The sequence below is a fragment of the Canis lupus genome, chromosome 20 (genome assembly GCF_048164855.1).
Source record: "Canis lupus baileyi chromosome 20, mCanLup2.hap1, whole genome shotgun sequence".
NCBI lineage: Eukaryota > Metazoa > Chordata > Mammalia > Carnivora > Canidae > Canis > Canis lupus.
The window spans coordinates 49,971,160-49,998,670 of NC_132857.1; the positions used below are offsets into that span (position 1 = coordinate 49,971,160).

Consider the following 27,511-nt stretch of genomic DNA (forward strand, 5'->3'; position numbering starts at 1 on the left):
CATGCTTCTGGTTATCTTATTCTGCTGATGGATCTGCTAGATTCAAAGTAAAAAGGTATATGCTTTGTACCACTTCCTGGCTTTTCTCTTCATAACCTTATTAGTTTCCTTCAGCATGACTACTTAGTGATAGTATAATTATTGAAGACTAGTAATGGTCCTCCATTATTTTGGTTTTCCAAAAGCCCTAGTCCTTTTAAGCAACTTATTTGTATACACATATACTTTCCTAATATTTAACTTACTTTAGCCCCCTGATTAGACTTTGATATATTTGTTGAATGTCTATGTGGGCAAAGTCAGTGTCAAGTGATAAAGAATGGAGGCTATAATACAGATATCTCAGATAAGAATTAGTCAGTACAGAGCAGGGTATGCCGCGCTAACAATCACAAGGGTTCTCTGGTTTAACAAAACAAAAGTTTATTTCTCTCTTGTACATAATCTTTTATGGATTAGGGCAACTGTTTAGCACAACCAGGGCCCCAGCCAGCCATTGATACTGAACTGATCTGATCTATGACTTTATCAGCCTGAGGACTTATCTACTCTTGCCTTAGGAGAAGAAAGAGCTTGTGAATTGTTGGCTTTTCCAAGCTTTGGCTGGAAGTGACACACATCACTGCTGCCCAAAGTCCACAGGCAAATACTAGTTACATGGTCAAAGGTGAACAGAAATGTGGTGGTGCAGATGGAATGTTTGGCAAGTGAAACTGTTGCTACCATAGTGGAAATTTGAAACTATTCATGCTTTTTAACAACAACAACAATAATAACAACAACAACGACAATTCTGCCAACATTTCAGAAAGGGGTATGAATGAAAAAGAGTAGATTATAACTCAGAGGTAACCAATTATTATTTGGTAAATTGGGACCCCTTTGATTTATTGATTTTATAATTTTTTACAGTGGGAAGTAAATATAGTTTTAGTTTTGGAGAATTAGAAAATATTAACAAATCAGGTAGTAAGTACATGTTAATCCTCCCCTTGACTTTACAGACCTCACTTTCCTCCTCTTTTCATTCACACTCCATTGTAGAACAAAAATTTAAAGAATAAAATTTGCCTTTATTTCATAAAGAATACATTTTGTATATAAATTTAGTAAATTGTGGCTTTTAGACTCTCAATATATCTTATGATTATATGACTCTAGGTGAGAAAAACAAGAAAGCTCACTTAGTTTAAATGACTGCCATTAATCTTGTATTTAAGCACAGCTGACTCTAAGTCTACTGAATCCAAGTCTTGTGCTCATATCTTACCCCCTTTGTCCAATACTTTGAAAATACCTCCTTGTTATGTTCATCTCATCCACTACATAGAGAGTTCCTAAGGTCAAGCAACATGGATTTCTGGTATATGTTTGATCTATATTACATGGGTTATGTATTTGATACAGGTACTCTGACCAGGAATTTAGTGCCTTATATATTCCAGAGGTCTGAAGAGGCACCAGATTGTATTCAGAATTATGTATGTGCCAATGTCATCAGGTCCAGGTTCAATGTTTTTTTGTTTTTATTTTTTACTCAAGTAAATTAATATGTACTAGTATAATATTTTCAAGTGTACATATAATGATTCAACAATTCTATACATTTCTCAGTGCTTATTGAATACTCTTAATCCTCTTTATGTATTTCAGGCATCCTCCTTCTGGCAACCACTACTTTGTTCTCTGCATTTAAGAGTCTAGTTCTTTTTTTTTTTTTTTTCTTTTTTCTTTTCTTTTCTTTTCTTTTCTTTTCTTTTCTTTTCTTTTTTTTTTTTTTTTGGCTTTATTTCCCTTAGTTTATTTGTTGTTTCTTAAATTCCACACATGAGTGAAATCACATGATAATTTTTTCACTTAGCATTATACATTCTAAGTCCATCAATGTTGTAGCAAATGTCAAGATTTCATTCTTTTTTGTAGGTGAGTAATCTTACACTCTTTATCCATTTATCTATCAGTGGACATTCAGGTTTCTTCTATATCTTGGCTATCTTAAATAACACTACAATAAACATAAGCGTGCATATATCTTTTTGAATTAGTATTTCAAATTTCTTTGGGTAAATATCTGTAGTGGAATTGCTGGATCATATGGCAATTTTATTTTTAATTTTTTGAGAACCTCCATACTCTTTTCCAGTGGTTGCTCCAATTTTCATTCCCACCAATGATGCAAAAAAGTTCCTTTTTCTCCACATCCTTGCCTACACTTGTTGTTTCTTGTATCTTTTATTTTAGCCATTCTGACAAGTGTAAGGTGATATTTCATTGTGGTTTTTATTTGTATTTCCCTGATGATTAGTGATATTGAGCATCTTTTCATGTGCCTGTTGGCCATCTGCATATCTTCTCAGGTTCAATAGTTTCTGACAGATATTTGGCATTCATTACTGATTGCATATACACCACAATTATAAATCCCTAGATATAGTAATTATCCAGGATTAACTACTAATGACAAAAAGAAGAGAATGAGAGAGACATTATTGTACACATGCTGCTTACATTATTTGATGTAATATTCACAACCACGTTGACAAATGAATTTACTGGCTCTGAGAAGTTCAGTAGCTTTCCAAAGTCAGTGTTAAAGCACATATTTGACCACATGTCTACTTGATTCTAAATCTTGTGTTTTTTTCCCTCAATGCCATAATGATGCTCCCATAAGAATATTTAGTACTCTAGCAAATAGAAACATCATCAAGAAAAATGGTATGCCTTATTTTCCTCTTTTCTTGACATTCTATTTACTTTCATATTGAATAGGGATTTTATGCATCCTCACCAGCAGTAAGACATGCTTCTTAAATAAGATTGCAGTGCATAAAGATTACTATTTAAATATTTTTCCTAGACTTGACCTCTGCATTTTTCTTCTTTACTTGGGAAAAGTCAGAGAACATAGCTGTCTTCAGGCTAGATATAAATGTTTTTGGGAAATAATGGAATTTGTGAGATTGGATCTCTCTCTTACATATATACTAAAAAATTATAAAATGAACTATATCCTGGGAGTAAAAGGAGAAGAGTATCCTGCTAAATCTAGTTAAATCATGGTCCTCTTTCTATTCCAAAAAAGATTCTCTTGTGGATATTTCTTTTTTGTTTCTAAACTGGAGGTCAGTCCAAGATGTCTTTCACACACACACACACACACACACACACACACAGAGTTTTCAAATATTTACTAATTTGTTTATTCAGTAAATATATATTTATTGAATGAATATTTATTGATTTTTTAAATACTAGATTCTGTAGTAATGGTGTACAATTGAAAGCATATTTACTGCTTCCTTTCAATTTTATTTTTTTTAATTTTTATTTATTTATGATAGTCACACAGAGAGAGAGAGAGAGAGGCAGAGACACAGGCAGAGGGAGAAGCAGGCTCCATGCACCTGGAGCCTGACGTGGGATTCGATCCTGGGTCTCCAGGATCGCGCCCTGGGCCAAAGGCAGGCGCCAAACCGCTGCGCCACCCAGGGATCCCCCTTTCAATTGTAATTCAAGAGAGAGGGCACGTGGAGATACCATGAGGTCAGAGGCAAGAGTAGTCATCCCCTCTCCATTACATCAAACATAACAAGATGAACAGATTCCAATGTTGTATTAGGATTTTCATTTTGAAGATATTGAGACTGAGATCCCTGTGTGGCTCAGCAGTTTAGCACCACCGTCAGCCCAGGGTGTGATCCTGGAGTCCAGGATCGAGTCCCACATCAGGCTCCCTGCATGGAGCCTGCTTCTCCCTCTGCCTGTGTCTCTGCCTCTCTCTCTCTCTCGTTCTCTGTGTATGTCTCTCATGAATAAATAATTTTTTTTTTAAAAAAAAGGATATTGGGACAAAGAGCACAGCCAAAGTCTTAATGTAACTGTCTTCACTTTCATTCAGCTCTCCAGGTCTTGGATCATCCTTTAGGCCAAAGCAATAAGCCAAGTACTTTTCTATTTACTACCCACATTTTTGGTGTCAAGTTGTATGTGAGTCTTTTACATTTGTTGTTTCATTTAAGAAGCATGTTTTTCCAGCTAGCAAAAGTTGTTACTGATTTGGGGGTTTAAGAGTAAAGTAGAGACAAGAATTTTTAAGTGGATCTTTGAGCTGAATTGAAAGTGGCTTTTCGGTATATGACTGATCTACACAACAGAGATTACTTACTTGATGCAGATGATCTGATCAAGAATTCATAATCTTAAATAATGCAAAGTTCCTCCACCCCTGTCTGCACCAAAGAGGCCAGGAAAGACTCTATTAGAAGGGTAAGAGAAGAGGTTGCACATTGAATATATTGTCCTTCCCTTAGGCTAGCACCACACCATGTGGAGACATCTTCTGTGACCCTTCAGTTTCTCCAGTGGGAAAAGAAAACTTAAGGGGTACAACCAGCCCCCAAATTCGGGTTGCATTATAGGCACCTTTACTCTGATCTTGCACCATGGGTATTGCAGAGGAATCTGGGAGCTCAACCACTGAGAATCTGATTGTGACAAAGAAGAGGGAAGGAACTAGCAACAACCAGCACATGGATATTGGCATATTGAGTTCACACCTGCAGTGTCCAAGTAACAGTCCCAACTGGGAGATTGTTCATCTGCAGAACTAAGATGGGGACACACCCTGACTAGGGAGCTTGTCTGGTTGTAGATATGCCTGATTTGGATCCTCAAGTGAAGAGCTTTGTTGGCTCTAGGCCCCTGTTTTTCCACCTCCAGCCAAGGAGCTGAATCACAGCCCAACCCACTATACAAAGTTTTCTAACCCTATCTGATCAGAAGAGCTGGTGGTAACTCCTGGAAGCAGTGCAGCCCAGCAACACTTGAGCTGAGAGGAGGACAGATGGAATTGATTGCCCACAGAGCATAACTAGTACCAGGTATGGAACATTTTCATGCTCTACACAGGCAGGAGGATAATTCATAGCCGAGGCTCAGGGTAGCTCCTGGCCCCATCCAAATGAAAAGCCTGTTGGAGAAAATTAAGATTTTTTATGTAAGTTTCATGGCAACCACAATGACAAATCCTGTAGTAATTACACACATAAAAACATAATAAATAAGTCAAATCAAACTAATACCATAATAGGTATTATACATACACAAAACAAGACAGCAAGATAAGAAAAAAAGGTAGATTGGATGTACAAAACAATCAGAAAACAACAAAACGACAATATTAAGTCCTTACCTGTCAATAATTACTTTAAATGTAAAAGAATTAAATTCTCCAAATAAAAAACATACAATGGCTGAATGGATTAAAACACACACACACACACACACACACACACACACACGATAAAAAAATGTGCTGTCTATAAGAGACTCACTTTAGCTTTAAAGACACACACAGACTGAGAGTGAAGCAATGGAAAAAGACATTTAAAACAAATGGTGACAAAATAAGAAGTGTGTAACTACACTTATATCAGACAAAAGAGATTTTAAACTAAAAATTATAAAAAGAGACAAAGAAGGTTATTATATAATGATAAAAGTGTCAATACATAAGGAAGATACAATTGTAAATACTTACACACCCAATATTGTAGCCCTTAAATATATGAAGCAAAAACTAACAGGGCTAAAGGGAGAAATAACATTAATACAATAACACTTGAGGACTTTAATGTCTCAGTCAATACTGAATGGATTATATATAGAGAGAATCAGTAAAGGAACAGTGGATTTGAATAACACTATAGACCAGTCGGATTTATAGACATATACAGAACATTGTATCCAACAGTAGCAGAATACATTCTTCTCAAGCACACATGGAACATTTTCCAGAAAAGACCATATTTTAGACCATAAAGAGTCTTAGCAAATTGAAGATTGAAGTCATACCAAGTATGTTCTATGGCCACAATGGCATGAAACTAGAAATCAGTAATGAGGAAATCTGGAAAATTTCCAATCACATAAAAAATTAAACAGACTCTCCTGAACAACTAATGGATCAAAGAAGAAATTAAGGGGGGAAATAGAAGTTCATTGAGACAAATGATAATGGAAATACAATATATCAGAACTTGTGGGATGCAACAAAAGCAGTTCTAAAAAGAAATTTTATAGTAATACATAGCTACAGTAAGAAAGAAGAAAGACCTCAAATTAACAACCTAACTGCACTTTATAGAACAAGAAAAAGGATAACATATTAGCAGAGAAAATAATAAAGATTAGAGCATAAATAAATAAAATAGAGAACAGAAAAACAGTAGAAAAAGATTAACCAAAGAAAAAATTTTAAAAACTAAAAAACTTTTAACTAGATTAACCAAGGAATAAAAAAGAAAACCCCAAATCAATAAAATTATAAATGAAAAAGACATTATAATTGATACCACAGAAATTCAAAAGATGATAAAAGGCTACTATAAACAACTAAACACCAAAAAACTGGACAACCTAGAAGAATGGAAATACTCTTAGAAATAGACAACTTGCCAACACTGAATCACGAAGCCATAGAAAATCTGAATAAACCAATTATGAGTAACAATATTGAATCAGTAATCTAAAATCTACCAATGAAGAGAAGCCCAGGACCTGATGGCTTTACTGGTGAATTTTACTATTTAAAGAATTAACACCAATCCTTCTCAAACTCTTCCATAAAAATCAAAGAGAAGTGAACACTTCCAAACATATTTTATAGGGCCAGTATTATCTTGATACCCAAATCAGAAATGAACACAAGTAGAACAGAAAACTATGATGAATCCTGATGAATGTGGGTGCAAATATTCTGAAGAAAGGTACTCCTGGGTGGCTCAGTGGTTGAGTGTCTGCCTTTGGCTCAGGTCGTGATCCCAGAGTCCAGGGATCAAGTCCTGCATCGGGCTCCCCACAGGGAACCTGCTTCTCCCTCTGCCTATGTCTCTGTCTCTCTCTTTGTGTCTCTCATGAATAAATAAATAAAATCTTTTTAAAAAAATTCTGAAGAAAATACTAGCAAACTGAGTTCAGTAACACATCAAAAAGATAATATACCATGATCAAGTGGTATTTATCACTGAGATGCAAATACGGTTCAACATACACAAATCAACCAATGTAATACATGGTGAATGAAAAAAATGAATCATACAGTCATCTCAATAGATGCAGAAAAAGCATTTGACAGCATCTGCATCCATGCATGATGAAGTCTCAACAAATTTGGCACAGAAGAAACATATTTTAGCATAATAAAGGCAATACATGACAAGCCCACAGCTAGCATCATAGTCGATGATAGAAGATTGAAAGGTTTTCCTCTAAGATCAGGAACAGAATAACAATGCCCATTCTTATCACTCGTATTCCACATACTAGTAGAAATCTTATGTAGATCAATCAAGCAAGAAAATGAAATAAAAGGTATCAAAATTGGAAAGGAGATAAAATGATTTCAATTTGCAGTTGACATGATATTTATATATATATAGAAAATCCTAAAGACTCAACCAAAATACTCTTGAATCTATGATGAACTCAGTAGAGTTGTAGGATATAAAATTAACATACAAAAATCAGTAGCGTTTCAATGTACTAACAATGAATTATCTGAAAAGGAAATAAAGAAATCAGTCACATTTCCAATAGCACCAAAAACAATAAAGTACTTAGAAATAAACTTAAGTAAGAAGGTGAAAAATCTCTACTCTGAAATGTAAGACATTGCAGAATAAAATCAAAGAAGATGCAAATAAGTGTAAAGGTATCTCATGTTCATGGATTAGAAAAAACTCGTATTATTAAAATGTCAGTAGTTGCAAAAGGCATCCCTAGATTCAAGCAATCTCTGTCAAGAGATTCCAATGAATTTTATTTCACAGAATTTAAAAAACAAAACAAAACAAATAAAACTCCTAAAATTCATATGGAACCACAAAAGTCTCCAAATAGCCAAGGAAATCCTGACTAAAAAAGAACAAAGCAGGAGGCATCATCCTTCCTGATTTCAAGGTATACTATAAAGCTATAGTTGTCAAAACAGTATGGAACTGGCATAAAAATAGACAATGGAACAGGATCGCAATCCCAGAAATAAACCCATGTATTTATAGTCAAGTAATACTGACAAGGGAACCAAGACTATTCAATAGAGAAAAGACAATCTTTCAATAAGTGTTCTTGGGACAACTGGATATTCACATATAAAAGAATGAAACTGGACCTTCTCTTTCAAACCACTCAAAAACAAAGTAAAACAAAACAGGTGAAGGGCATTAAGGAGGGCACATGACGAGATGAGCACTGGGTGTTCTACTGTATGTTGGCAAATTGAATTTAAATTAAAAAAATAAATTAAAAAAAAAAGCTTAAAATGGATTAAGACCTAAATGTAAGACCTGAAACCATGAAACTCCTAGAAGTAAACATAGAAATAAAGCACCTTAACATTGGCATTCATAGTGCTGTTTTGGATATGACATCTAAAGCACAAGAAACAAAACCAGAAATCAACAAGTGGGATTACCTCAAACCAAAAAGCTTGCAGCAAGAGAAAGCATCAACAGGTAAAAACAAACGAAACAAAACACACAAAACAAAACAAAACAAACCCCAAGGATTTGAAAAATATTTTCATGTCATATATTTAATAAGAGGTTAATATCCAAAATATTTAAAGAACTTCTGCAACTCAATGAAAACAAACAAAATGCAATTTTAAAAAATGGGCAAAGGACTTGAACAGACATTTTTTTTTTTCAAAGAAGATATATAGGCCAATAGGTACCTGAAAAGATGCTGACCATCACTAGTCATATGGGAAATGCACATTAAAACCACAATGAAATATCACCTCACACTTGGTAGAATGGCCATCATCAAAAAGAAAATGGATAATAAATGTTGGCATGAATGTGGAGAAAAGGAAACCTTTGTGCATTGTTAGTGGGATTGTAAATTGATAGAGCCACTATGAAAAACACTATGGAAGATTCTCAAATAATACAAACAAAACTACCATATCATCCAACAGTTCTACTTTTGGGAATATATCCAAGGGAAATAAAAACACTAAATGGAAAGATGTATCTACCCTCATATTCATAGTAGCATTATTTACATTACATTATTTACAATAGTCAAGACATGGACACAACCTAAATGATTATCAATGGACAAAGAGATAGATACATCTCTTTGTATATGTATATGAGTATTATTGAGCCATAAAAGAAACAAGGAAATTGGTACCATTTGGGACAACATGGATGGATGTGAAAAGCATTATGCCAAGTGAAATAATTCGGAGAAAGACAAATACTCCATGATGTCACTTTTAAGTGGAATCTTCAAGTCATAGAAAAAGAGAACAGACTTGTGGTTATGAGATGTACATTGTGGGGAGGGGAAATTGAAGGTAGATAGTCAAAAGGTACAAACTTTTGGTTATAAGATAAATAAGTACTAGGGGTATAACACACAACATGATGACTAACTAACTGCTATATGATATATAGAAAAGTTAAGAGTAAATTCTAGGATTTATCATCATGAGGAGAAAACCTTTTTTTTTTCCTTTTTTCTTTCTTTCTTTTCTTTTTATTGTATTTGTATCAGAAGATGGACATTAGCTGAACTCATTGTGGTAATCATTTCACACCATATGTAAATCCAATCATCTTGCTGTATCTTTAAACTTGTACAGTGATGTATCCCAATTATTTCTCAATAAAATTGGAAAAAAATTAAGAAATATTCTGTCTATTGTTTCTGGGTAACATATGATTGGACTTTCCTGAGCCAGTCAATTATTCCTCTGTGTATTTGGGCATTAGCTGGATTCTTATGTGTCTGGAATACTGTCAAGGTAAATACCTTAGGCTTTACACAGAGGATTAGACTAGATCACTAACGAACTCATCCTAATATGTAAGGGAACAGAAAATCGGAGAGTCACAGAAAATTACAGATTTAGGAAATGTTTTCTTGTTAGTTTAGAAAAAACACATTTAATTTTAAACTTGGAAAAAGAAAATCACTATTCATTAGAATGAACACATATATTTGGTTGGATTAGAAATCTCTAAATATACAAAATGCTAAGTTGAATGTATATATATATATATATATATATATATATTTAATATTTTATTTATTTGAAAGAGAGACAGAAAGAGAGAACAAGAGCAGAAAGAGGGGCAAATGGACAAGCAGACTCCCTGCTGAGCGAGGAGCCTGACTGAAGGCTCCATTCCAGGATCCTGAAATCATGAGTTGAGCCAAAGGCAGATGCTTAACTGACAGAGCCACCACAGAATAACTGCATGTATTTATAATTAAAAAATTTTGTTTTGATATTTACAATTTGGGTATTGGATTTCTCTATTTAAGCTAGAGTCTATTTTTGATTGGAAAATTTGATAAAAACCTGCATTAAATGTGATTTTTTAAAATTCCTCAATCAAGAAGTAAAATCCATGTCTTCACTCCTTCAATAGACCGCTAGTTTGGTTTTCTTAGCTCTAAATATAATTTTCCATTAAGTTCCTAGAGAGAGTAGGTTTTTGGTGACTATGTGGAACCATAGTTCATGTATGAATTTAAATAAATAACCTTTACCCTTAATTGTTAGTTTTTAATCTATGATATATTAACTTCAACCAATAAAACCCCAACTGATAAAAAGAAGATTTAGAAAGATAGAGATAGAGATATTTGGACAGAGATAGGATAAGGATAGGATTGTGATTTCCGTCCAAATATTAATCAAATTCCTAGGTTAGTTAAAGAAATGTTTCATTATATGTAAGAATAGGGCAAAGCAAGATTTATAGTGCTGACAAACATGAATGCCTTAGCTGTTAAGCCCCTGGAGATGAGTAACCATCGTAAGAAGGAATGAATGCAGAAAGTGAAAAGTGAGCCAGTGCCCAAACTGTGGATGGGGATTTAATCAACAAGTCAGGTTAGTGAAGAAACTCATTCCCCCTCAAGCTATCCAAATAACACAGCTTTTTCAATATGTTCTTGAACTAACAAGAGCTTAAAGAAATAAAATCTTAGTATTTTTCAAATATAACTTAACATACACATAAGTTCTGTTACTGTTTACTCATTTCATGCATAATTAAATATACTAATCAGTATTATCTATTACCAATTAATTAAAATGTTGGTAAAAATAAACTTTTTAATTTTGTAGCTTGATTGTGATAATAGCATCACTTATAATAAGAATATTACACTATCCTATGCAAAAGTAATAGTAAAATATAATTACTTCTAATGCATTATTTTATAGATTTCATTTTCAGATTAAAGTAGAAATGAGGCAAAATATATATCCTTACTCATGTAACATTCAGCATCTTCCAAATATAGTTGAAACAAAGAAAAGTATGAACAATTCCTAGTTTTCACATGTATATGAATAATTTTCATATAATTTTAAAATAAATTAACTTTATAAAAGTAAATACAAGTAAGAAAATCTCCAATAATATGATTCCATTCCTCTAAAAATTTCTTATGAGCTTTAGTTTCCCAGTGCAAATCAATTTAATGTATATTCCAGTACATGCCATTGTATTCTATCAGATATTTTAATATAATCTTGTTAAATGCTTATATTTTCCAGAATTTTTTTAAATGATTAAAGAGATTGGTTCTCATCAAGAGTGCCTCTGAATTCTCATTGATTGTTCTACTTTGGATAATAGCAAATTTAAATTAACATTAATTTTTTTAAAAAAGTAATAATTTCTAATTTGGAAAACAAACATGAGTTTGTGAACTAAAATTTTTCCTCAAGTTATTTCTTTGGTGTTGTCCTAAAACCCCCATTCCCTACAGGAATGAATGAAATCTGGTTTATTAGATGAACAGGAGATTATTTACAACAGCAAAAATTACAAGGTGATAAATATAAATCATGTGAAAGTTTAAATACCACAACCAGTGTTAATTACCCATCCCCAAGTGATTATTAGAATTAAAAAAGGAAATAAAAACTGCAAGTTTCATTATATGACATCCTGATAATATAAATTGCACAGTACTACAGTATAAGAGTGCCTCCAAGTGGCATTCATCAAAACTCCATATGAAAAATTTAAGTACAAGAGCTAAAAGTTAGGCTTTAGTAACAGTAGACCCTAAAGGAACACTATCATTCTTTTCTTTCTTCTTCCTTAGGATCTACCCTTCTTATTTATAATTTAATTTAGAGGAAATTCTTAAATCTCTTTAAATATCTACACTTAGCCTCATTAATCTTCAGAATTCTAGATTGTTTCTAATATTATTTATACTGTCTTAATATAGTGTTTAGGTAGCTGATGAGTAATTATTTCATTTCCATTAAACTTGTACAGTAGAATCTGTTCTGATTAGTTATACTATGCCCCCTCTTTTCGTTGTTCTTGAAAATATTGTCTCTATTTCCAAGATCTTAGAGGATAAGAGGGACAAAAGACTTATTCCCCCCTATATAATCCTAGAGTCATTGTATCATCTAATTCCACCTGTCTGATTTCACAATTAAATATAAGAGTTTAAGGGATATACCCAAGGTAATCCTGGTTGATAACTTTACTAATGGAATCTGCCTGACAATGTTTATAATTCAGTATTCATTAAAATATATTTGCTATGACACCAAAAATAGAGCACTTCCCCATGCCCTAAACAAATGCATTTTTAGTACATGGTTTTCTTAAAACTCAACCAAACTCTAGAACCCCAAATAAATTTAGAAGTTGCCTAAGGCAAAAAGTGCTCTGTAACCGACAAATGTACCAATAGGTTCTCAATAAGCTTAAAATTATTAATGTGTAGTGTTTGGGAATTTTTCTAGGTTTATATCACAGAAATATTTAAATTAGAAGAGCAGAAAGGATTCTAGGATAGTAATAAACAGGGCAGTTGAGCTTGTAAGATAACTTAGAAACAGATCTGTGTGCTCTGAAAAGATAATCTTTGTAGTGAATGTTATTTTCAAACTATTTTCACTTGTAAATACTACTCTTTCCGTTATTTTACCACTCTTTTCATGATATTTCTTCTAAATTTCATGTTTTACTGTTTATTTCCCTACTTCTTTTTCATATAAATGATTCCAGGAAGGCATTCTTCTCTCTTTTCCCAAAGGTGTCATTCCAATGCTGTTCTTTCCTAATTCTTATTCCTTCCCCCCTCCCCTAATTGCTTTTTATGGGTCTTTTTCTTTCTCTCCTGCCACTTCATATGCAACTTTCTTGGAATGAGATAGCCAACATCAATAACAAGATTTAAAGTTCATTCTCTGAGGGGCTATAATGTAGATATATCCAGAGTACTAAGTACAGAAAAGTTCCTGTAGATTTTCAAATAGATATGTGGATATCTGTATATATAACAAATCTATTAAGTTTTTTAACTTTTGAATGTTATGCTGTACTATCTATGGAACTACTTTGTTGTGAAATTAGATATTTACGGTTATTTAATTCCAAACTGCCGTTTAAGGCTTGAGCTCACACTGTAGTGTCCCTTAATTTCTTCAGCTGTATCCCATTTTAAAAATTAAATGTGTTTAACTTTCTTGCCAAGATTCCACTTGTTCAAGGTTGTCTTACACAATGGTCATTATTTTTTTTAGTCATGGTTTCACTACCTGCCAATCTGATTTCATCTCAGAATTTCATTAGTACACTATTTGCTCCGACTCTCACATCATTAACGAGGTTTCAAATTAGGTCAGGCTGACATTCATCCCTATGGCACCCAGAAAACATGACATTGTTTACCATCACTCTGATTCAAGCCCATTGTCCAGATTTTAAACATTTCAACAATGCTCAATGCAAAAACCACTTAAATTAGCTCCTCTGAAAAAAAATTGTGACTGAAATTTAATGAGACACATCAAAACTTGGCTATAATTAATACAAAAGATCTTCTACATGCCTGTAGTTGTTAATCCTGCTTATTTCTCCCATGATTAACTATTCATTTGTTTATTTTTCCCATAGTGAGTTCCTCAGATATCTTCTTTGATATTTGCATTCATTTTGTTAGTGATGAAAGATACATGTCAACCTTTATAAATATTTCAATAACTTTTAGTTTGGTAAAGATTACTTAACTTTTCATATTGCATGCCAAATAAACCCAGATGGTATGCATATATCAGAATGAAATACATGTAATTATAAAATCCAAGTTAATATTTTACCACATTTTTGATGACTTATTCCCAAAATTAGAACAAGGAATAAACTGAAAATGAATAAACCACATTTTTATCTGGGCTTTATGCTAATTAAATATAGCAATTTAATTCTTTAGAATTCAAAATTCTAAGGATAGAATCATTTTTAAGAGACAAAAATATCTATAGAATAAACTAAGTTATAAGATATTTAACCCTAATAGTAATAATTTTTATATTTATGGACTATTTACCTCTCAACCAGCTGTCAATACTCCATACTATGTATAGAAAAAGATTTAAAACGGCCTTTCTTATACCCCTAAATGAAAATGATCAGGGAAAATAATGTTGAAATGAAGGCAATGAAGAATATGTGCTTTGAAAATTATGGTTGTTAGAAAGTACTCAAAAAATACTATTTGATTATTGTCTCACAGATATCCTAAAATCTGTGTATATCTCATCTCCCTGAATATATTTAAGAATATTCAAAGGCAGGAATATATGCTTTTGAAACGAATCTAATGTTTTTCACTAAATAAATATTATTTGCTAAGTGACTGACCTTGGATTAATATGCCTCAGAATGGCTAGATTTGTCAAATGAATTAGTCTCTGAGATGGCACCAGTTATAAACTCCTCAGATGAGTTGTGAGTCAACAGTGTTTGAGAATTATTGTCCTACGAGCAACAGTAGCAATGAGTGAATGAATGAAAATATTTAGGTGCTATCTAAAAGGACATGGTAAAAGAACAGCAACAATATTTCTATCGAGCTTAGAGAGAATAACCTCATAGAACGTTTTGAGTTATTATCAGCATCAATACAATGTGATGACAGAGAATTACTCCATTTATCTGATTATACTGTCTGTGTTGACTGAATATGATATATATTGTAGCCGTTTAAAGACATAATCAAAATGTCAGATTATAAATGATATATCTCAAATTAAAATGACAGTGAAAGCTAAAAAATGATCAAAAAGGTATTTATGTTCATTTCCAAAGATTTAAAGGGTCTATATTGGTAACATTGATATCAACAATAGGCCTGGAAAACTAAGTCAAAACATATTCACAAGATATATTTGAATCCTTTGGCTGTCTCTAGATTCAAAATTAATATTCCAAAATGGGAATTACCTAATTTCTCCAATTGTCGCAGTAGTATAAATGTAAAGAATAATATTGTAAATTAAAAAAAAAAAAAAGAAACCTGCTATTAGTTCACACTATGTTTGAGAAGATTTGTGGAGGTAACATGGTTTAGTCAAGAATGTGAGTTTGAAGAAAGACAAATTTTACACTTGAATTCTCATTATAGAACTTGTTATTGCAATGACCTAAACCAAGTTATTTCAATTTATCTTTTCTAAACAGAATCATAAAACCTACTCTGGGTATGGATAGGGGTTAAACCATATAGGTTGGTTAAATGTGATGATAACACAATGTCTGAAACCTACTGGAGGCTTTGTGAATATGTGTTATCATTTTAAAACTGTGACTTAAAGCAATCACAATGATAAGAACCAAAAGATACTACAATTAATGGGGCATCTGGGTGTCTCAGTTGGTTAAATGTCCGACTCTTGATTTCAGCTCAGATGGTCTCCATGTTTAGCAATGAGCCTGCTTTGGACACTATCTCCCTCTCCTTTTGCTCCTCCCCCTGTTCATGCACATGCTCACTCTCCCTTTCTCTCATACTATCTCTCAAATACGTACATACATACATACATACAATCTTAAATAATAACGATACTACAACTGAGGGAATTGAGGGCCTGGTTGCAGAGAACAACTGAGGTTCTTCTCTGGTATAATTATGCATACAACTTTTTTTCTCACTTAGGTAGGATTCAGTGAGCTCACAACTCCTTTACTTGCCTCAACAAAATTTTTAATTCATAATTTTGTTCCAGCAGAAATGCTATACTGAGGAAGAAGCAGATATCAGGGCAATCTTCATACATTCTGTGACTTGTAGCCTCTGTAGGGAGTACTTCAACAGAAGGAAAGTGGCTTTGATTAGACAGCCAAGAGGGAAAAGGTCCCTTTTGCACTGATGAAGATAGCCTATCTAATGTTTTAATTATTAGATAACTGAAAATTCGTTGCTGGGGCATTAAGACATAGATAAGAGGATACTAAAACTAAACAGTGCACACTGCTTTGTTGTCCATCTTAAACATTATCATTAACATATGCACTGAATCAAAATAACTGATACAAAGAAATTGTAAATTACTTCTGCTTATGATCCCTCAGACATGGTCCATAGAGGTCAAACTGATGACATATTTTACAAAAATCATCTCATTATTTCATTAATATGGTAAATATCTCAGTATATAATCATAGGATGATAGTGATTGAAATACCAAAAACAGCCTTAACTGTAATTCAAAGGTTGTGTAATTTTATCCGTTTATATTAAAATTTGTAAAAAAAATTAGAAGATACCATTAAAAAAATACATGGAGAGAAATCCTATAGGAATTCAAGGGGAAAAAATCATAGGGTATACTTGGGAAAGTTTCATGAGGAAGTAAGAGTTAGTTGTTTTTTTTGTAAAAATGAGTGCCATGTAAAAAACAAAATTAAGTCAGCTTTATTTCCCAACTTTGAACTTATGTTCATATTTAGGAGGTTTTCAGAAATATACAATTTGGAATGCAATTTGACTTTCAAACTCTTAAGTGTTACAAAGTGTGAACTGTGATTCAACAAACATGATAGAGAATAAATAATTATTCAAGGACAGACCAAAAAAAAGGAAAAAAAAAAAGGCAAAATTTTAAGTGCAAGAAAATAAAGCAGTATAATAGAAGTGATATTTATAGTTCTAATACACATGAAGCAATATATTTAAGGATAAGTTCCAACAACAGAAGAAATCAAACACTATGTGAAGAAAGAAGATTGAATAAAGTATAAAAAATACATTTAAAATATTAATAATATATTTTAAAAAGCAAATCTAAAAGACATACTTTTCACTACAAAGAAAACATGTAGTAAGAGAACATCTTTGGCAATAAAATATAAAGGAAAGTCTTCATTGTTATTAATGAAATTATATAATATAGTTACAAATTAATTATCTAATGAAGATAAATAAAGCTATTTGTTGCCACATAAACTTTATGACATGATTTCTTTTTTAATTTTAAGAGAACAATGCTGTGTATCTATGAAGAAAAATTCATTTATGTTTGGTCAGAATGCATCCATGATAAAAAACATAGATGCAAAAAAAAAAAAAAAAAAAGAAATAACTCATGTTGATATCACTAAATTCAGCAGAATATATGTTCTACTCAGCCTTAATTTCTTTTTAGGCTGTTATAAATTCTCCTCTGTTCAGCTTCAAAAAAAAAGACAAAAATAATGGATTCCTCATTGGAAAATTTAATGCATATTTTAAAATTTTTCAAAATATAAAGTTGCAATTATTCTGATGAGAAGATATCAAGATAGCAAGATCAGAGAAGAAATCTGCTTAGTATGTACAACATAACCAATCTTTTATAGCACACAGAATAAAAAGTAAACAATGAAGTTTAAAATTATCTGGTTTGATGAGGGAATTAAATAGAAAGATTTTAGACTGGTGTTTAGTCTTTGGGAATGTGTGTGTGTATAGTAATAAATTTCGTCTGTGTAATGCAAGTTAAAAACCACTTCAAAATTCTGGTTAAGAAAGATTTATAATCTTCCAGAGCTGAAGATGTAACTTCAATAGGCTTCAGGAATTTATGAAAACAGAGTTGTCACAGTTCAATTACTTACATCATTTCCTGAACTGAGAAACACAATAATATCATAAATTCTTCTATAGTGGAAAATATCAACCATTTACATAATGCACTAGCGATGACTTTAGCAGCAGGCCAGCTAATTGTCTACCTTCTATAAATTAGCAATTAGGAGATTATTTTCATTCCTCATGACATCTATTTCTGTACATTTTTCTGCATCATTTCCCGGGTGATCTTGTTCTACCTCTTTCTAAATTGATTATTTTCTAACCATAATAACCTTATATTAAAACATATGATTAGACATAGACATTTTAGTGTGAATGCAACAGAACAAACATTTATTGAGCATAGTATTGCTAAGAATAGGTTGGATAATGTGGGAACTGGAAAGATTAATCGAGTAATTTCTTTGCTTTCAAATTTATTGGAAGGGAACAGATATAGATATAAGTACATACATATCACAAAATGTCATTTGCCATTGGCCACGAAAGTGTTTTAATTTTGTGTAACAAAGAAGTAGCTGTGATGAGGTGCCTGGGTGGCTCACTGGGTTAAGCATCTGCCTTTGGCTCAGGTCATGATCCCAGGGTCCTTAGATCAAGCCCAGTGTCAGGCTTCCTGCTCAGGGAGAGCCTACTTCTTCCTCTTCCTCTGTCCTGCCCCTCACCCCGCTAGCTTGTGCTTGCTTTCTCTCACTAATAAATAAATAAAATCTTTAAAAGAAGAAGCAGCAGCAGCAGCAGCTGTGGAACCATAGAGGCAACTGTTGTGAATCCACTGGGGTCAGGGTTAGGGAGTGCTTCCATCATGGCCCATGTAGCTTTTGAGAGGACTTTTAATGAATGTGTAGGTTTTTAGTGGGTGACACACAAAATTCAGATAGAGATGAACAGGAGGGAAGAACCTCAGAACATAGTTTTTGAAGGTGTGGAGACAAAATATGGGATTTATCTTTTGGGGTAGAAAGGAGGAGTCTCATTATATTTTAGAGCAAGAAGCTCTTTCTTTTATTCTGTATTGTTTTATCAAGATTACAGGATGGTTACTCCTCACATTGAAATACTGCTAGTATCGCTACTGTGCTTCTCTCTAATTTGGTGAATCTTTCATATATACAACTCTCATTCACAAAGCTGATTACCAAAGTGAGAAAATTCACTTAGTTTCTTTTGATTGTAAGTAATTTTTTTAAGCTAAGGTTCAGAATTTTTTTTGGTTAGATTTGACTAAAAGAAAATCGCAAACCTGGAGTCAACTTCCTTTTAGTTGAGCTTCACAATACAGTCCATTGTTTTTTCTTTCCAGTGTAATCTTTTATTTTTTAGCAAACAGCTTTTAGAGTTACATAGGCTATCTAGATTAAATGCTTTGCATTTAGCCAAGAAAAGCTGATGAAACTCTTATTCAAAAATTTGAGAGGCTTTACTTTCTAGAACTTAATATGTACTGAACCTCAAAATGGTCATCTATGGAATTCTGATGAAATTGCCTTAAAAGCACAAGGCATTTGCTAATTGCTTATGATTTAATTCAAAATTTTCCATTCTTCCTATGTAAAATTCATAATCAATTATTTTTATTTTATTATTTTTAATTCCAGTATGATTTACATGCAATATTATATTAGTTTCAGGTGTATAACATAGTGATTAGGCAATTATATATACATTATGAAATGCTCACCACCACCACAATAAGAGTAGTTACCATCTGTCACCATACAAAGTTTTCATACATAATCAATTATTTTTAAATTCATAGGCTTCACTTGAATAGCATTTATGACCCAATAAAAATATATTGGGTAAAATTTTATCATGCTCAAAGAGATGCAAGGACTAAATGAATGTGAGGTTGCCTTGGCAATACAGCCCCACACTTTAAAAAGCAATCTTTCCATGGTTTTTCTACCTGCTTTGCAGAGATTACATGAAATATCCAAGAGAGACCATATTGTTAGCACATTAGGGCATTTAGTGTCTACTCAAGTCTCTTTAACTTTTCAACAGAAATCTTGGTAATAAGTTTGCAACTAGCTGACCCTGTGCCTATGAATAGACCATTTTATTCCTCTGACTCTCTTTTCTAATCTATAAGCCAGTGAAAAAAGGCATAAACAGCACAATCTATGCTTAAAAAAATATCAACCCTCTCTCTAACCCATTCTACATCCTGCAATACTCATTAGAACATGAGCCATGCATGAGTACTAAATGGATATTTTCAAAAATCCCACCCATAATTAGGTGAATGGATAAAGATTTGACACATACACACACACTGGAATATTATTGAGTGATAAAAAATGAAATCTTGTCATTTGCAAGAACATGGATTGATCTAGAGAACATTATGCTAAATGAAATAAGTCAGATGAAAATACTATCCATATAACAAGACATGGAGGACTTAGAGAAATGGGTCCAAAGAGCTATAATAATGAAAAGGTGTCTATCTTTGAGATGATGAATAACAATGAACAGTGGTTCTCAAACTTTAATATGAATGGGAACTATCTGGAAATACTGCTCTTGTTCAGTAAGTATAGAAGGTCTTCAGCAAGCCTTTTACAAAGAAATGCCAATGTTGCTGGTCAGTAGACCACACTCTGAGTAACCAATGATAAGAGACACTCAGAAAGCCTGGGAGTAAGCAGTGAGGCATGGAGACAGGAAAAGGATTTTCATATATGTGCCCAAGCAGAAACACGACTCAGAATCTCACTGGAATCAGAAAGCACATTAAATCCGCGCTTTGTTCTGGCAATATTTGCTACCAAAAGTCCTTTTATGAACCATATAAATTGAGCTTTGAGTATGGAAATTACCTGGCAATAGATATTTTAGCTAAAAAATATCTCTTTCTTTGTAGGCAATCTACTTGACTATCTAGTAAGACACCAGGTCATAAGAAGAGATAAGGAAGGCAGAATTAAGAAATGTGAATTTAAAAAGAGATGATTAATCCATTTTCTGGAGAAAATGTAGAAACATAAGACTGGGAAGATGATTGCATTGGTCATCTGCATATAACAAAAGAATGTGTTTTTTGTTTTGTTCTGCATTTTCTTTTTGAGCTCCAATGTATCACTTTTTTTACTGCCCAGATATATTTCTTTAAAAATTTTCCTGATATAACTTATTTGCTTCAAATAATTATTTTATTTTATTTAATTTGTAGTTAGTATACTCTTTATATTGCAAGGTAAGGACAGTCTATGAAACTCTAAACAGTGACTTGGGCAAAGTAAGCACTTTGGGCTTCAGTTTTCTCTTTGCAGATCCAAAAGTTCGTATGCTCCTTCAGCACTGAGTTAATGACACAGTCAGGACCAAAACCCAGATTTTAAATTCTCATTTTACTTCTCTCATCACATTATCAAGTGTTTCTTATGTATTGCATTAGGGTGTGATATAAAATCAAAGATTTTGATTGGAACTAGAATTGCTGCGCTCAAATTCCAGCTTGGGTAACCTTGGGAAATGTAATCTTTCTGAACCTATTACCTCATGTATAAAATAAAAATAATTGTAATATCTTATTTCAAGGGATGGTTCGAAGATGACATGATAATATTTGGCTACCCATCAACTACCATATAATCATAAATGTTATAAAAATAAGAATTATCATTAGGCAATTATGTTGCTTTTGTATAAACAATCCATTGGGGATCATAAATTAATGTTTCTAATGCTATCTGAATATCTTTATTACACTTTTTTCAAAACAAACCTATCATTAATGAATTTCTAATTCAAATAAACTTGGTCTATAATTATTGTCTTAAAAACTTGGTGTGTATTCCATACTAGCCATTATAATAACCTTACTTTTAAGTAAAAAATTACATTTTTTAAGACATTTAACTTCCATTTTAAAACGTTAAAACTTCTTTGCTTCTTATTAGGAAGAGTTCTGTTGGCACATTCATCTTATGTTCTTCCTAATGCTTTGGTACCTCAACAACCCACAGGTCTAGACTGAGGTTAACCATTTTTGTCTGATATTTTATAAATATAGCTTCTGAAATTCCTCCTCTATAATTAGACAACAATGGGAATGAAGGTGATTTGATACATTCAACTATTTTAATATTCAAATAGTCATAAGATTTAAAGTCCATTTCAAATAAATGATTTCAACAATTATATTGTATTTCTTGAACAGCAATCCAAGTCAGCAATCAAATGATTGAATTTTGACATTTTTGAGCTATCTCACCAATATCATATACAGGACTAAGTTTTTCCTCTATGGGGAAAAAAAATATTATAAGACGATTCCAGGATCCTATGCTTACAAGATCAAATAGAGAAGAGGCAAAGGGAGCGATATAGAGGACAAGTGAATCAGCACTCACTTATTCGTGTTCATAGAAATATGATGAAAAAAGGGAAAATTTTACAAAAAATCTTCCACTCAAAGAAATACACAACCTATTTCTAGCTGTGGTTTATTTCTAATGCAATGGGACTGAAATGCAAACTTCCTCAAATCCTTTCTGTTTTTCTCTCCACTCACCCACCAACAATAATTGAGTATTTTAACTCAATTATTTAATAATTGAGTTTGAGTTTGAGTTTAAAAACTCAAGTATTTAATAATTAGAGTATTTTAACTCTGACTAAAAAGAATAATTTTAACAAAATCTGCTTACTTCACAATCATAAAGGTAATATGCCCAAAAGAAGAATTTTCAAAATCTGATGGTGGGTTTCCCTGAAACAACAAAAATAAGGGAAAGAAATTTAATTACTGTACATCTGCTATTTTTGTCACACAAACCTTAGAAGTGCTCATTATCAATAAAGAGTATATGATGAAATTGAGACCTAATAGGTTATACAACTTGCCAAATATCACACATCAGTAAGTGCGATAACCTTGGATTCTCCAAAAACAATGTATTAAAGGTCGGGTCTTTTTATCCCCAGATATGTCATTACTTTTATGATGTCACAAAGTCTTTAATCTTTCTGGACTACAATTTATGCCTCCCTAAAATGATGCTGTTTGAGCAGAAGCTTTCATTCTGCTTTGTAATTCTGTGATCATGACTATGGCTGGGGCATACATTGATAGAATAATTGGCCAATAATACAGGGTCGTGGCATCATCTCCGAAGCTTGCCATAAATGACCTGAATAAAAAAACCTAAATATAATAACAGCTCCATTATAATTCACTAAATAGTGTTCTTTTGGCCTGAGAGAGTTAACATACCACCCTGAATGCCCAGTCTAATATCAGACAGTAAATGAGGCATTTGGGAGATGGGGATCAATGACATCCCTGCATGCACATCAATTGTAGAATAATTAACTAAAACCAAAAACCAGGAAGTTCAAAAATTGAAATGCTCTCCACTGCACTTTTCTATCACCAATCATTGTTGTACATCATTGTACAGGATGTACTTGTGATTGAGGAGAGAAGCCTTGACAATTTAATGAAGAAAAGATAAAACACAGTAATCCTATAGAGAGAAAGGCTGGTCTCCTATTTATCAACAAATGCATTAGGAATCTTCCATCATTAAATTATATGTCAATAATGGTATGAAATGAAAAGAAATAAGTGCCAAATAGGTTTCCTGGTATAACAAAGGTCTTAGAAATTTAAGCTTTTATAATCATGTAAAAAAAACTAAAAATCCTCCTGCTCTATGACCTAATTGTACCGAGATATTAATAGAAATGGGTCTATCATTCTTAATCACGCAAAAATTGAAATCGATAAAGGATTTGCCTGAGTAAAAACTACAACATAAGTCCCAACAGACTGTGCAAATAACATGCAGCATTTTTTTAGCTTAGGACACATAAATTAAAATAATACTGCTGTTGAAATCACATAGTTCAGCAACAGAGGAAGCAAAATAGAATACAACAAAAAAATGTATGTGTTTTAAATATAGCTTCTTTAATTAAACTTCTGGAAAAAAACAAAATGGAAAATTTCGGATTAAACTTCAAAGATTAGGGGCACCTGGGTGGCTCAGTGGTTGAGCATCTGTCTTTGGCTCAGGGCGTGATCCCGAGGTCCTGGGATCGAGTCCCACGTCAAGCTCCCTGCAGGGAGCCTGCTTCTCCCTCTGCCTATGTTTCTTCATCTCTTTCTGTGTCTCTCATGAATAAAGACATAAAATATTTTTAAAATAAATAAATAAAACTAAACTTCAAAGATTATAAGGTAATTTTGTAACAGCCTTCCAAAACATCAATAGATCAAGAGAAAAGCTACAGATTTCTTTAACCTCAAATTATCTGTATTGCCATTCTTAAATAAAAATAAATGCATTGTAAAATATTTTGCTTTGCTCTGCAAGAATTCATTTTCATCTATGAAATCATAGCCATTATGGTGTCCCATATGCAGAACAATGTGATAAAAATAATAAAAATATGAAGTTTGACTATAAGTAATTTTAGAGAAGTAAGATTTTTAATTTTTAAGAAAAACTTACTAGATGTCAGTATTAATAATAACTAATATTATTTTAAGAGTAGTTGTTTCAGTTAATTTTGCACTGATTCTAGAAATAAAATAAATGATGTTCAAAAAGTTTGGAATTTCTCTTTACCACTGTAACAGAACCAAAGGAGAAAGGTGATCTATTTTTCTTCATTTTGTTTTCAATAATCATAATCACCATCCTGATACATTTCATTTACAAGTCTGGACCCAATTGTTTGTGGAGTTTTTGAGAAATTATGTTTAATTTTAATGAAGATGCAACAGACAGAACAGCAAGCAGAATTTGGTAAAAGTATCTTCCACTTTCTGACTAGGTAATAGCGGGCAAGCGATTTAAACTCTCAGAGACTCTATTTCTTGTCTTCCAGATGAAAATGAAATGACTACTGAAATCAGAGTTGTAAGGATTATATATTAACACACTTAAGAGAAATATTATGAGATCTGTGAAGATATATAAATGATAGTCATTAATTTTAAGGAAAAAGTTATTTTTTCCCATTTTATAGGTTGACAGTAGGATTACAGCTTCACTCCAAGAATTTTCTTCTTACCAAGCCTGAGCAAAGAGCACCACTCCTAGACTACTTGTGCTTCTGTGTGCATGCTTCTCCAAAAATCAAGTGACTTCACTGGTAGTTAAACTGAGAAAGACTGAGTAGATGTGGCTGTCCCAACGCTACCTGCTTTCTTCCTCTTGCTGGCTGAGAGTGAGTTCTATCCATTCCTCTGAGCTTTGCTCTTTGAGGAGGGGTGTTTAGGAGGACTACTGTGCAGGGCAAGTCCCACCTGGATCCAGAAGAGTTGTGTCTGGCTGGGAGAGGCTGCATATTTCTGGGATTTATTGAGAGGATTGATTGGCACACACACTATGCTCTCTCCCACAAATCAGGCATTATTAGATATAAAGGGACAATTTGGCATCCATAATTATATTTTAAAATCTCAACTATATTCCTCAATAAAAAAAATAAGGTAAAAAATAATTCTTTTCTTCAGTCCCAGGTAGAAGCTCTCAACATGGATATTGAATAGAATATGCCATAAACTCTAAGGTAATTGGACGTGAAAATAACAAAATGTATAAGCGCAAATTGTTGAAATTTGTCATAAGCATCTCTTAGTGACTACTGATAAGTGTAGCACTTAGATGCTGTACATGTCCTGGCAGAAATGTAACAAAATTAATTTGGAATTAAAATAACCATTTAGGTATGCACAAAGACATAAATATTTTTAGATTTCTATGTTCAAAAAAAGAAGATACTATAGCATTTTATGTGTACCCTAGTAATTGTTTGTGTTTCCGATCAATAGAAATATAGTGCTGACCATAAATATGTGTTTAAAGTTTAAATCCCTATAATTTGAATTTCCTAGTAATCACATTTAAAAAGGTAGAAAAGACATAATTGACCTTAATAATGTATTTAACTGAATATATCCAAAATATTATCATTTGAGATGTAATCCATATACAATATTGATGAAAAATATCATATGAATTTTTTTCTTATTACTTTTCCTAAAGTCCAATACGTGTTTTATATTTATCTCATTTTGCACTAGCCATATTTGGTGAGTAGCCATATGTGTCTAGAGGATACTGAACTTGATAACAGCACAGGTGTAGATCCTTAAGAGAATACTATATCAAAACATCAGACACACACACACAAGCACACTTATGTGTAATAACGTAAAACCTTCATTAACCAAAATGAGTGAAGAATGAAAACTTCAAATTGAATGCCTTAATTGACTTATGTTTGGGATGGGGTTTCTTTCATATATATATATGAAAATATATATTTTTGATATCATATATATAAGTATATATGATATATGTATCAATCCTCTTCCTTTTCTTGATTAGGTGTTATTTAGCAAAAATAATTATATATTTAATATGTAATTAAATATATATTTAAACAAGTGAGATGATGAACAATTTGTTTTGGAAGAGAAAGAACAGATGTTTGTGGACTGATTTACCTGCCATGCAATCTGAGCTCATAGAAATTAAATATATTTTTCCCCAAATATCCTGAAACAATTAGTCATCAATGTTAGAACAGCTTAAATGTTTCAGAGGGATTTAGCACAGTTGGGAACCCAGCATTAAGTTGTTTTTTATCAAAATATTGAAGCTTATTGCACTGATGGATTCACTGTTTTGTTCCACAAAATCTGAGTTTTCTTACAAAACAAATGTATGCAGAAGCCAAAACTATGACTAGATCAAACTTAGAGACAACATAGATCAAATCAAGACTAGGGATCCTTGGGATATAGATGTGTTTATCACAGTGTTCTACAATTCCTCACATAGAGTACAAATCGCATTGTCTTTGCGGCAGCTTGTACTATCACTTGATCACTTATATAGTATTTGGTGAGGAGGAATGTTCTGGTTTCTCAGAGATACAAAAATTTTCGGAACCCAAATCTGAAATCCGACTTAACACTTAATTTGCTTGATTTTTTTTTCTTCCACTCTTATTCCTAAGCAATCCTTCGAGGAAGACTGAAAGGGCAGAGGTAAACACCTGCTTTGTGAGGTCCACCCTGCTCTCCAACCAGCTGTAAAGTCAGAGAAAGACTTCAACTGCAGTACTTTCTTAGTGTGAAAAAAAAAATCTTTCTGAAAGTTTTAGTGTCTATAAATAATTATGTACTTTTCTGAATCAAACTTTTCTGTAGTTTTTGCCACCTTGACGCAAACCTTAAAAAACCAATCTTTTAAAACTAAATTTAATTGCTAGATTCTAATTCTGAAAATAAGTCTCAAAATAAACTTCAGAAGCTGTGAAAAATGGTTTACATATGTTATGATTGTAATTAATTTAAAAATAAAGGTATGCATATAAAAGTACTAAGAGAAGTCAAATGTTAATAATAGTGTCTTTGTGTTATGAAATATGGTTGTTTATTTTGGAATTTGATTTTATTATACAGTAAGCGCATATTACTTTTTAAAAAATATTGTATTTATTTATTTATGAGAGACACAGAAACAGAGGCAGAGACACAAGCAGAGGGAGGAGAAGCAGGCTCCATGTAAGGAGCCCGATGTGGGACTCGATCCTGGGAATCCAGGGTCAGGCTCTGAGC

General features: G+C 32.6%; 2 long non-coding RNA genes across 4 annotated transcripts in view; one reads left to right on the top strand and one right to left on the bottom strand.

Annotated features, from left to right (window-relative positions):
* The window catches only part of LOC140611944 (uncharacterized), a 38,887-nt gene extending 34,667 nt beyond the window's left edge, over nucleotides 1-4,220 (bottom strand). For all 3 annotated transcript variants that reach the window (XR_012013258.1, XR_012013260.1, XR_012013259.1), the window contains exon 1: nucleotides 4,169-4,220. This is a non-coding gene — a long non-coding RNA (uncharacterized lncRNA). The remainder of the gene's footprint in view (nucleotides 1-4,168) is intronic.
* A 79-nt stretch (nucleotides 4,221-4,299) lies between these two features.
* Nucleotides 4,300-27,216, top strand: LOC140611945 (uncharacterized). Its single transcript, XR_012013261.1, has 4 exons — nucleotides 4,300-4,883; nucleotides 24,907-25,107; nucleotides 25,397-25,452; nucleotides 26,908-27,216. It is a non-coding gene; the product is annotated as an uncharacterized lncRNA (long non-coding RNA).
* The last annotated feature ends 295 nt before the right edge of the window (nucleotides 27,217-27,511 follow it).